Raw genomic sequence first — 11,169 nt, forward strand, 5'->3', positions numbered from 1 at the left:
AGTGTTACTTATCTATATACGATATGGAATGTGTAAATGTGTTAAATATACTTTCTTAACCTTGAAATTTAAGCTATAAGAACGTTCCTTTTCTACATTGAAGATACCACACCTATTCAATAGAACATTCCAATGAAAAGGCGCAAAGATTTTCTCATGGCGTTTGACTCAAAATTATGTATAGAGACCCACCTTTCATTATTCTAATACAGATGTACTGTTGCAGAAGTTTATACAAGTATAAGAAGACCTGTGATCCCTTAGCGTAATAGTAAGTGCTTTGTGCTTTCGATTTTCACGCTGGCGACCCGGGTTCAATCCCCTTTGTTTCAATAAAAAGTGATATCCCTTTTTTATCTCGATTTTGCGGGGGGGTTTTCAGAGTCGGACGGAAGACCTCTCGTTGCTCGCAACGAGTTTCTTTTCTAGTTATTAATTTTCATTAAGTCTAGCCAACTTTCAATTGTTGTATTTGAAAGATTAACGTTTGCTTTTACTGTTTTAACTGTTATAATCCCTACACAAGTCGTAGATTGTGCAAAATATGCATGTCTTAACCACTCGATCAACGTAAATATGAAGTTGAATAGTTTCGAAGTGTTTGAGAAAACTAGACGTATATGCTAGCCGGACAAATGACCAACAGAAAGCTTAACTATTGCTACCTTCCGTGGGCTAGTTGTTTTTTGTAAATACATCTTACATATACCGAAAAAAGACGTGACCCACATCGCTTCTGACTCCGAAGCGGTGAAAATCGACTCCCCCATACGTTGAAAACGACTCCCCCATACTTTTTAGCGACTCCCCCGCGTTACCCGTTGGATACGGTGTTATTGCTTGACAGAGTGAGTGGTCATCCCTGCTCTGTAATTGGCATCTAATAGTAACAAGTGTGAGGACATCCCTGCTTGTTGCTGCGCAAAATCAGGTGTGTTGATATCCCTGCCTGCATCTTGTGGTAGAGCATTGGTGTGCGGACATCCCTGCCAGTGTCTCTAGTGTAGAACCGTGTCTGTAGTGTCACATGTGCGGTCATCCCTACTTGTCACTGCGCAAGGGCGAGTGTGCGTCATCCCTGCTTGTCTCTTGTGGATGTGCGCTGGTGTGTGGACTTCCCTGCCAGTGTCACTTGTTCGCTACCAGTAAAGACCTTATATAACGCAGTACCAAGTGATTAAGACTGCGCATTGTATATATTTGCAGCATCTCAAGGCTATCCGTTTTTATCACGGGTACGAGCCTGCGGGGGTTCACAGGCAGTGACCTCCCTTGCACATTACACTATAAAATCTCGTCATTTAATACACAACAAATTAATTCAATAATTACAATAGAATGCGGATTTATATGTTATGTATTTTATCAAATGTACACGACAGTCGATAGAAGTTTTCAGAGACTATAAAATCTCGTCATTTCATACACAACAGGTTAATTCAAAGTTCACAATAAAATGCTAATAAAAGGTTTCATAACTGTAAATTTTTTTTTCCTCACTTTTTTTCACCCATTCTATATGAAACATGTTACCGGTATGTTCTAGAGAAGTCTTCTTTCATAAGTGGGAGTCCATATTATGGTGAATTTAAATTTGAAAATTTCTTAAATAAACACCCCGAGACAAAATGCATGTATTTGTAGCTGATTTTATTGTTTGGAGTAGTAGTAGACTTCTTTATTGTTTGGAGTAGTAGTAGACTTCTTTATTGTTTGGAGTAGCAGTAGCAATCGTCTGAGGGGGCAGCATTGAAGGTGTTCCCGATCTCAGTAGAAAGATCAATAAAACTGGGTCTGTGTTTCGACTTCGACTTCCAGCATCTTGTCATGACTCCGTAGAAGCTATTTGGAGAGAAAGCAAAGGAATAGGTAAAAGGAAAAGGAATACAATTTTTATCAATTGCATTTTTAAAACAAATGTCCTGGCCTTACAAATTATATGCAAACTCTGGTCTCTTCATTCGATGACCATTTCTCACTTTAGTTTGTACATTTCTACTGCGCATGCCTGGATACGGAGTATCACCTGAATAAAAAAAATAATTCAAATTAGCAAGAATCCAAGAATGCTGTTTTGTGATCACCTTGTCACCCCGTCTGACTATATTGTGTCATATAGGTTTTTTTAAAAGAAAGTCTAGGAAGCAAAACACCTTTGTAATTAATTTGGAGTCACTTTGTCAGAGGTCAGGATAACACCCAGAATGGTTTACAAAAAAATATTAAATTGGTCACTTTTTTGATGCATATATTTAATGCTAAACGATTTATAAGTTAACCATGAAATAAAAATTAAACAAATACACAAGCGATTATTAAGCCAAAGGTATTTTCTTATTAAGGACAGATGATACAAACAAACTTTTGTCGTCAAAATTGAAAATAACAGCCTTGGACATGTTTCAATGCGTAAATGAACAAGTTTAACCACGTAGTGTTTAATTTTTCGTTAACATTTAAACAAAAATGGAATTGGAAGTGAAAAATTTTTGCATAGATTAATAAGGATGACTGCTAGAAGGTACAATTTTGAACATCCTAGAAGGTTTACAATTTCTTAATATTTTGGAAATTTAAGTTGCATCGATTGCAACAAAATAGGCCCAGAAATATATACCAATCCAGGCATCCATTTTTTTTGTTCGCAGCATCTGTCCTTAATACAACTTTATTTTAATAGTAGGTACGGTACAATGCGTACGTCAAAGATACATAGCGGGTTTCATTAAATGCACAATCAAGCCTTTTTTTCTCTACTCCTCACTAAGATATTTAAAGTAGTGGAGAAACTTCAAGAACACTGTACAACAATAAATTCATCAAGAAGTGGTGTAAATCAGATGAGGATACTTAAAAATTCCCAGGAACTTTTGGACAATATGAAATCACAAGATTTTACCAAAAAAAATCTTTAAAAACTTATAAATTAAAGTCCCGCTTTAATGAACAGCTTAAAATCTGTTCAACTTTATACACAACCATTCCCCACGTTAAATTAAAGTCCAGGCTTTTCGATATCATGGACAGCTGCTTTTTCAATAAAAATAGAACTCGTAAATTTAGTACCTTGTCATTTGTCATATGCAAAATTATTTTGTTAAAAAGCATTCTGATTGTACACACAAATACTCTGAAGGTGACATAAAAATGTGCCTGAGTTTCGATGTTGTTTTTGGAGACCAGCATTCCAACAATCTATTGGGTACCGATTGCGCTGCGTTATTAACATACCTATTTTTGTGTTCATATGATGCAGAAGTTGTCAAAAATCTTATATTACGCGCCTTAAATAAAAAAAAACCCTGCCCATTATTCCGTGAGATAGCGCATGCGCAGTACTGTGTAGGGCAAGGCCACTGCTTTCTTTAAATACCAGTTTACCTGTATAGCCGCCATTTTGATTGTTTACCTTTACGACATGTGATATCGACCTGGTCTTTGGGTTCTTTCGTTTCAATACTTCACCATGCCTGCCCACTTCTGTGCATATGGCTGTAAAAACCTGCAGTTGCCAGGGGTAGATCTGAAAAGAAGAAAACATTTGCTGTGGCCTTCAACTCCCAATTTAGATATATCTACGACGTAGTGTCAATTATCAAAAGTATCTTCCATTCTTATGGCCGCCTGCGTGGCACAGTAGTAAGAGCGTTTGCTCTAGAGTCCCGAAGGAAGGAGTTGATCCTTACGTCGCGGGTTTGAATCCCACTGTGGGACGTGGAGACTGGTCCTTTGGATGAGACCATATAAACCGAGGCCCCGTGTGGCAGTAGGTGCTGGCAAGAAAAAGATTCCTCATTGCTCAATGGCCCTGAATGCCGATTTTAGGGAAAAAAATTGTAGCTCTCCACCAGCACGTGGTGGCGTCTCCATAAGAGTGAAAAATTCTCGACAGGGACATTAAACAATATACAATCAATCAATCGATCAATTCATTCTTATGTCGATACGATATATCCCGGTGAGCTTGAAATAAAAGATACCCCAGAGTCTGACTAATCTGTTTCATATTTAGATATCTAACTTGAAAAAGAAATTAATGGTAATCTAACAACCAAGCTCTATGATAAACGTGATGCCTTTAACTTTACAATCGTCAACTTTCCTTGCAGCAATATACCTTCACCACCTGCATACGGAATTTATATATCTATAAAATATATAAATAAAATATACAATTGCTAAATATGCGGGATTGGTAAATAATAAATTCTAACGATGACGTCAAAGTTGTCTGTTGACTTGTTTTGAAAGTATGGAATCAGAGCAGATTAAGCGAACACAAGAGGTTTGATTACTATTTTCTACTCTATCCAACTGATAATTTGATTCTTAAGGAAAATAAAACTATTATGGACTGTTTCGTTTCAAATCATTCTAACCAGAAGTTGTCTTAATGTTTCCGTTATCAAAGCTTCCTCAAACCTGGCAGGGAATGCCCATCAGTATCCTACCTAGGCCAACAGAGCTAAGTATAATACAAATTATTTGAGTCTTTTGCTCATTGTTTTGGCATGTGATGTTGAACTTAACACTGGTCCAGGATATCATTGTGGTACATGTAATCAAGAGATATCTTGGAGCCACCAAGGGGTCTGTTGTGACTCTTGTGATGCATGGTTTCATGCCTCCTGTCAAAATATAGACAAAAAGGTTTATGAAGGCCTTGACAACTCAAACTGTTCATGGGAACATGTATGTTTTCAGTGAGGTATGCCAAACTTCAGCAGTGGCCTATTCTCCTTTAATTACCTAGAATGCCCCCCCCCCCCCGGTCAAGAAATTTCTGAAACTAGAATGGACCTACCATCCAGTCCACCACAAATCACATCGACACCAAAAAAGAACAATCGAAAACAAAGTACCAGGAGTAAGGACAATGTCGGTAGAGGGCTAAAGACCTTAAATATCAACTGTAGGTCTATCTGTAATTAAAAAAAAAGGTGAGTTCCAAAATCTTATAGTTATTGTTTCCCACGATATTGTAATAGGTACTGAATCATGGTTGACACCTGATATAGCTGACAGTGAGGTATTTCCAGCAGACATCGGTTATATGTATACTGTATTCCGTAGGAACAGAGTTACAACCAGAGGGGGAGGCATATTTATACTTTTTCGTACACAGTTTACAGCATCAAGAGCCTCTGAGCTGGAAACTGACTGTGAGTTGTTATGGGTCAAAGCTGTTTTTGCATGGTGGCAAATCATTATATGTAGGTGCATATTACAAACCAGAGGAAGCAGATGAAAAAAACTTAGTCAAGCCGAGAATCTCACTATCCAAGTTTGCTCATAAAGGTGGCACAATCTGGCTAATGGGTGACTTTAATATGCCGAAGTATGATTGGGTAAGAAATAACATTGAAACTAGTTGTAGAAACACAGCTTTATATATGAGTGTGCAAGACAATAATCTACAGCAAATGGTAGACTTCTAACCTACTAGAGGTGAAAACACCCTTGATTTGTATTTGACAAATCGCCCAACTCTGGTAAGTAAAGTGCCCCCTTACCTGGGTTAAGTAATCATTATGGCACGCCAAATTCACAAAAATGAGCTAAACCTAGTTTCACAATTGATAAACTAGGTTTATCGACTGTAAACTATAGTTTACAAACCGTGAACTATAGTTTACAATTCGTTAACTATAGTTTTCATCTGTAAAACTATATTTAACTAATAACAGTTGTTACCTATTAGTTTATATATGTTAATTTAAGTTTATCTGTCTTTAATAAAACGTTAACCATATATTTTGTTGCTAAACATAGATTCACGTCTGTTAACTATAATTTACGATCGTTCACTACAGTTAAGAGTTGTAAACCATAGTTTACAAATCGTGAAACTGTATTTATCAGATAATCTATGTTTTGCAATCGCAAATGATTGTTTTGGGTGTTAAGTATAATTTATGGTTGTGAAACATAGATTATCGCGTTAACTATGGTTTACAAATGTAAAATATAGATTAACGTTGTTAACTATAGTTTACAGTCGGTAAACTATAGTTTACAACCGATAAACCTAGTTTATCGACTGTGAAACTATGTTTTGCACATTTTTGTGAATTTGGCGTGCTAAACTTAGTTTAATACTTAGCTTAATACGTTGTATTTCCATTAGTGAACTCTTCAGAATTAGAGGCGCGTTTGGTCGTCTGACTGGGACAGTATGACATTGCGGATAATACAAAACATGCCGGTATCAATCCAATTTTAAATGTTAAGTGCATGTGTCAGTCTAACTAAAGAATAGAACAACTAAAAGACATATGAAAAAGAGTGAAACCCCTAACTTTATCGTCCATCAATAAAAATACGACATTTCCGAGGTATGTGTATTGACTTAAAATGTACCATTACGATAAATAAATATACATACGATCACCAATAGATGTAAATTAATATCCTTTTCATCTCTCCTCTTGATTTAAATAAAGTCCACAACAATAAAATATTTCATATGCATTTTGTTAGGATTTGTTCATCGACATTCAACGTGTTGTTTACATGTTTATGTTACGTTTGTCCCAGAAATCCCGCGAGATTTGTACATTCCCCGACTTTTTCACAAAAGAGCGCACCAAGAACTATAACTCTTCAATAGTGAAACTAGAACGTATTGATAAACTAGGTTTATCGACTATAAACTATAGTTTATAAATCGTGAACTATAGTTTACAATTCGTTAAGTATAGTTTTCATCTGTAAAACTATATTCATCGGTTTTTAACTATAGTTTACGAATGCTAATATAAGTTTATCTGTCTGTAATAAAACGACAACGATGTCGATGTATCAGATAATCAAAAGATTTTGTTGATAAACATAGATTCACGTCTGTAAACTATAATTTACGATCGTTAACTATAGTTAAGAGTTGTAATCCATGGTTTACAATCGTGAAACTGTATTTATCAGATAATCTATGTTTTGCAATCGCAAATGATTGTTTTTGGTGTTAAGTATAGTATACGGTTGTGAAACATAGATTATCGCGTTAACTATAGTTTACAGATGTAAAATATAGATTAACGTTGTTAACTATAGTTTACAGTCAGTAATCTATAGTTTACAACCGATAAACCTAGTTTATCGACTGTGAAACTATGTTTTGCTCATTTTTGTGAATTTGACGTGCCATAGATCATGATATTGTGTACACAGAGTCAAACATAAAAACCGCAGTTAAGCAAAATCAAGCCTAGAAATGTCCAACTGTACAAAAAAGCAGACTGGGATGGGTTTAGACATCATATTGCTCAGTATAAAGATCAAGTTCTCATGAATGTACATGCATATACAAACACTGATTATTTATGGAATGAATTCAAAAAAAAAAATCTCCGAGGGTTTATCAGCTTTTGTACCATCTATAAGGATCAGAGGAAAGAACAAGCTACCCTGGATTGATATTCACATCAAACGTTTAATTAGAAAACGTGATAAACTCTTTTGCAGACAGAGAAGAACAAAAAGACCAGAAGATAAACACCATTATAAAAGTACTAAACATCTAGTCCAGCAACAAATAAGACTTTCATGTCATAGGTATGTGAACAACATCCTTGGTATCCTGGAGAAACAGGTCTCTAAGTCAGAAGTAAACTCCAAGCAGTTTCAGTCGGTTTTTAGCCACAAAACTCCTCTTTCCCTCTCCCAGCTATGTAACATGGAGGTGAGTAACCAACATATCAGTACCACCCACCCAGCCGAGTCTACCTCTTTTACTGACAAACCCTCCCCAGCAAGAATCCACATGCCTGAAATACAGGTAACCAAAGAGGGTATAGAAAAATTGCTGAAAAACCTGAAGACCGACAAAGCGGCTGGCCCTGATCAGATCCCAACCATCTTACTAAAAGTACTGCATAATGAGGTAAGCTCAATAATCCAAATCCTTTTTCAGCTCTCATATGATACAGGTACATTACCCAGTGCACCACTAATGTTAGTCCCTTCTATACTTAGAAATTGATAAATTTTGCAAATAAACACCGAAACGGGTGCACTAGAGTTCTTATTTACTCCTCTAATAATACACTACATACAAGATGATGTCCGTAAACTCTATTTAGATTTCACTCGGATAGCAAGTATCGTACATAAAATTAAAAGTCTACTTCAATTTTCTGAAAACAGCCATGAAATAGCATCAACGTGAGTATGGTGAAATTTCCGGTTGGCGGATCTAGGCTACTGGCAAATTTTAATGAAACTGACAACAAACGATCGATTATTTATTTCATAAAATGTCATCACTGAATTATTCAATCAAAACTTAATTCAAATGATATAAAAGAAATAAATTGTGATAACCGATTAAAAAGCGAATAATGCAAATTATTTTCGTCAATCACCGATCTCAATATTGACGGACGCTGTGATTAAATAGTTTTACAACAAATAAAGTTATAAGAATACAATGAAAACATTAGTTTGGTCAAAGTATGCTTGGAAATTATTAGAAACATGTTGTTGACGGGAAAGCCACTAATACAAGGTTTATATAAGAAGACAAATGGCTATTTGAGTAAATCGTAACATTAATGTCCAATTAAGAAAATTTGGAATATTCTGACAGCGAGGAATGTAAGTTGATGACGAGTTACTGACAAGTGTAAATTGTTGAATATGTCAATTGGCAAAACCTTTGCTTTACCCAGTTGACGGGTATACTAGACAAGTGGCTATGAACCAAGTGGCATTTATATAAGCTTTGATAAGTTGCGGCTGTTTAGCCAAGTGGCTAGAAATACCCTTTGGTCCTTGGAATTGCTAAGTGGCAGGTATTAGCAAGAGGCTGTGGAGAAATCTCTATTTTCAGGTTTTCAAAAAAAAAAAAAAAAAAACCGTGGGTGGGGGTGGTGACGTACATCTACTTCTTGCGGGATTTTGAACAAGACATTTCTTCCTTCTTTAAGGCTGTATTCTTTCAATAAAAACTACAATTTACAATTACAATATCTTTTCTGTTGTAAAAGGTAACTATATATAAATTCAGTTTCCAGCGTTTGCGGGTGCTCATCTAATATTTAAGAAGGGATCAAACCCGGCTAATTACAGAACGATAACCCTTACATGTATACTGTGCAAAACTATGGAGCATATTATAACTTCAAACTTGGTAAGACATTTTACATTGATCTCCAACATGGATTGAGGGAGCGACGGAGCTGCGAAACCCAGCTGGTGATGCTAGTAAATGAGCTTGCCCGTAACATCCAACACGGTAAGCAAACCGATTTGATCCTGTTCGATTTCAGCAAAGCTTTTGACAAGGTCTCACACAACAAATTACTTTTTAAACTACATGAGTATGGTGTTCGAGGCCGAAACCTAGCATGGATCAAGGGGTTCCTCAGCAACCGTTCCCAGAGGGTAGAGGTAGATGGCGAGTTCTCCACATCCATCCCCATTACATCTGGAGTCCCCCAGGGGTCTGTCCTTGGTCCCATCCTTATCCTCGCCTATATTAACGATTTGCCGGAGCATGTGAAGTCGCAGGTTAGACTCTTCGCAGATGACACTGTCATCTACATTACTATGGATGGACAGGGATGTCAGTCAATGCTCCAAGAGGACTTTAAGCAACTAGAGAACTGGGAGACCTTGTGGGACATGGAATTCAACCCAAGTAAGTGTCAGGTTATCCATGTAACGACATCCAAATACCCAATTTGTACCAACTACATGTATATACTTCGTGGTTAGGTATTAGAGACTACCTCATCAGCTCGGTATCTGGGTGTCTATATATCGGATGACCTGAATTTGAGTAAGCACATCAGTCGGGTTACAAACAAAGCCAACAGCTCCCTTGGCTTCTTACGCTGAAATATACCGACCAGGAACCAGCAGCTTCTGTCAGCAGCATACAAAGCTGTGGTATGTCCCAATTCTCTGAGTATGCTGCCAGCGTTTGGGACTCTCATTTGGTTACTTATTAACCAAGTTGAGGCTGTACAGCGCAGACCTGCATGGTGGGTGATGTCGGATTTTAGAAGAATATCAATTGTCTCATATATGCAACAAACCCTAGGTTGGCGAAGCTTACAACAAAGAAAGGCAGACGCAAGGCTTGTACTTATAGAAACATGAAGAGCAGCATGGACTAGTAGCCATCCCCTCAGTTCAGTTCATTCCCCCAAGTAGGACTACCCGTTCATCGCATTCCCTCACATTTCGACAATACAAACTACAAAAAATGTCGTACAACAATCTCTTCTTCCTCTTACAATAGTTCAGTGGAACAGATTGCCGGGCAGTGTTTTCTGCAAGTGTCGAACAGTTCAAACTGGAAGTGAGCAAACTGAATCACCCAGACCTTAATTATATTATAGTGTTTTTATATCTTTTAAACTATAAGTACTGTTTTTCTAAACGTTTATCTTCACTAATAACGTAATACTGTTTCCTTTTCAACGCATTGAAATTCACTTCTTTCTTACTTTTTTTATATCTTTAACCAGCTGCGCGCCCTACTCAGAGTACTCATTTGAAGGCAAGTAGTATCGAGAGATAGAAAGATAGTACATCACCAATTATCAGGTCTGAGTAGGGTTGTCACCCTCGAGCGCAAGGACCCTCCGGCTGACAACCCTACTCAGACTGATAATTGGTGATGTCCTCCCTTCTAAACAGTCCATAATTGTATATTGTATAATAAATCTTAATAAACTATTCCCTATTCTTCGGAATGACATCATAATGAAGCTAGCTGCTTATTACTATCATGTAAATAATTTGTTGTGTCCAATGGATATTTTCAAAGGTGTAATATACATATATTCACCCCCCCCCCCCTTCACTTCCCAGAATCATAAGCATTTTGGATACATCCATACAAATTTTATCATATAGATTTCTATTATGGTTCGACTTAGAAGTTACAGGCCATTAACCTTTTCGTCAGATGTGGCATCCTTTTCTTCCTCGTTGCCCTGTTGTTGCGGGGGTTAGGTCCAATCCATAGATCTTAGGCTCCAATCTCCAGTCAACAAATATTTTGTGGAGCAAGTCTTTTGTGCACAAGCTAAAATATGTAAAAATAACTGACTTAGTGGGTTCTAATTTTTAAATTTATAATTTATATACATGTATATGAAAGGCCACCAATCAAAACAGAACCTATCATTATCTATCTGTATAAATATTTTGTCAATA

General features: G+C 36.8%; 1 long non-coding RNA gene across 1 annotated transcript; it reads right to left on the reverse strand.

Moving 5' to 3' along the window:
* Positions 1-1,341: 1,341 nt before the first annotated feature.
* On the reverse strand, positions 1,342-10,963 carry LOC134278779 (uncharacterized). Its single transcript, XR_009994521.1, has 4 exons — positions 10,908-10,963; positions 3,410-3,523; positions 1,933-2,026; positions 1,342-1,842 (listed from the first exon to the last, which is right to left on the reverse strand). It is a non-coding gene; the product is annotated as an uncharacterized LOC134278779 (long non-coding RNA).
* Positions 10,964-11,169: the final 206 nt, after the last annotated feature.

Source organism: Saccostrea cucullata, unplaced genomic scaffold (genome assembly GCF_032062105.1).
Source record: "Saccostrea cucullata isolate Sc308-1 unplaced genomic scaffold, CSIRO_AGI_Scuc_v1 ctg5935, whole genome shotgun sequence".
NCBI classification, from domain to species: Eukaryota; Metazoa; Mollusca; class Bivalvia; order Ostreida; family Ostreidae; genus Saccostrea; species Saccostrea cuccullata.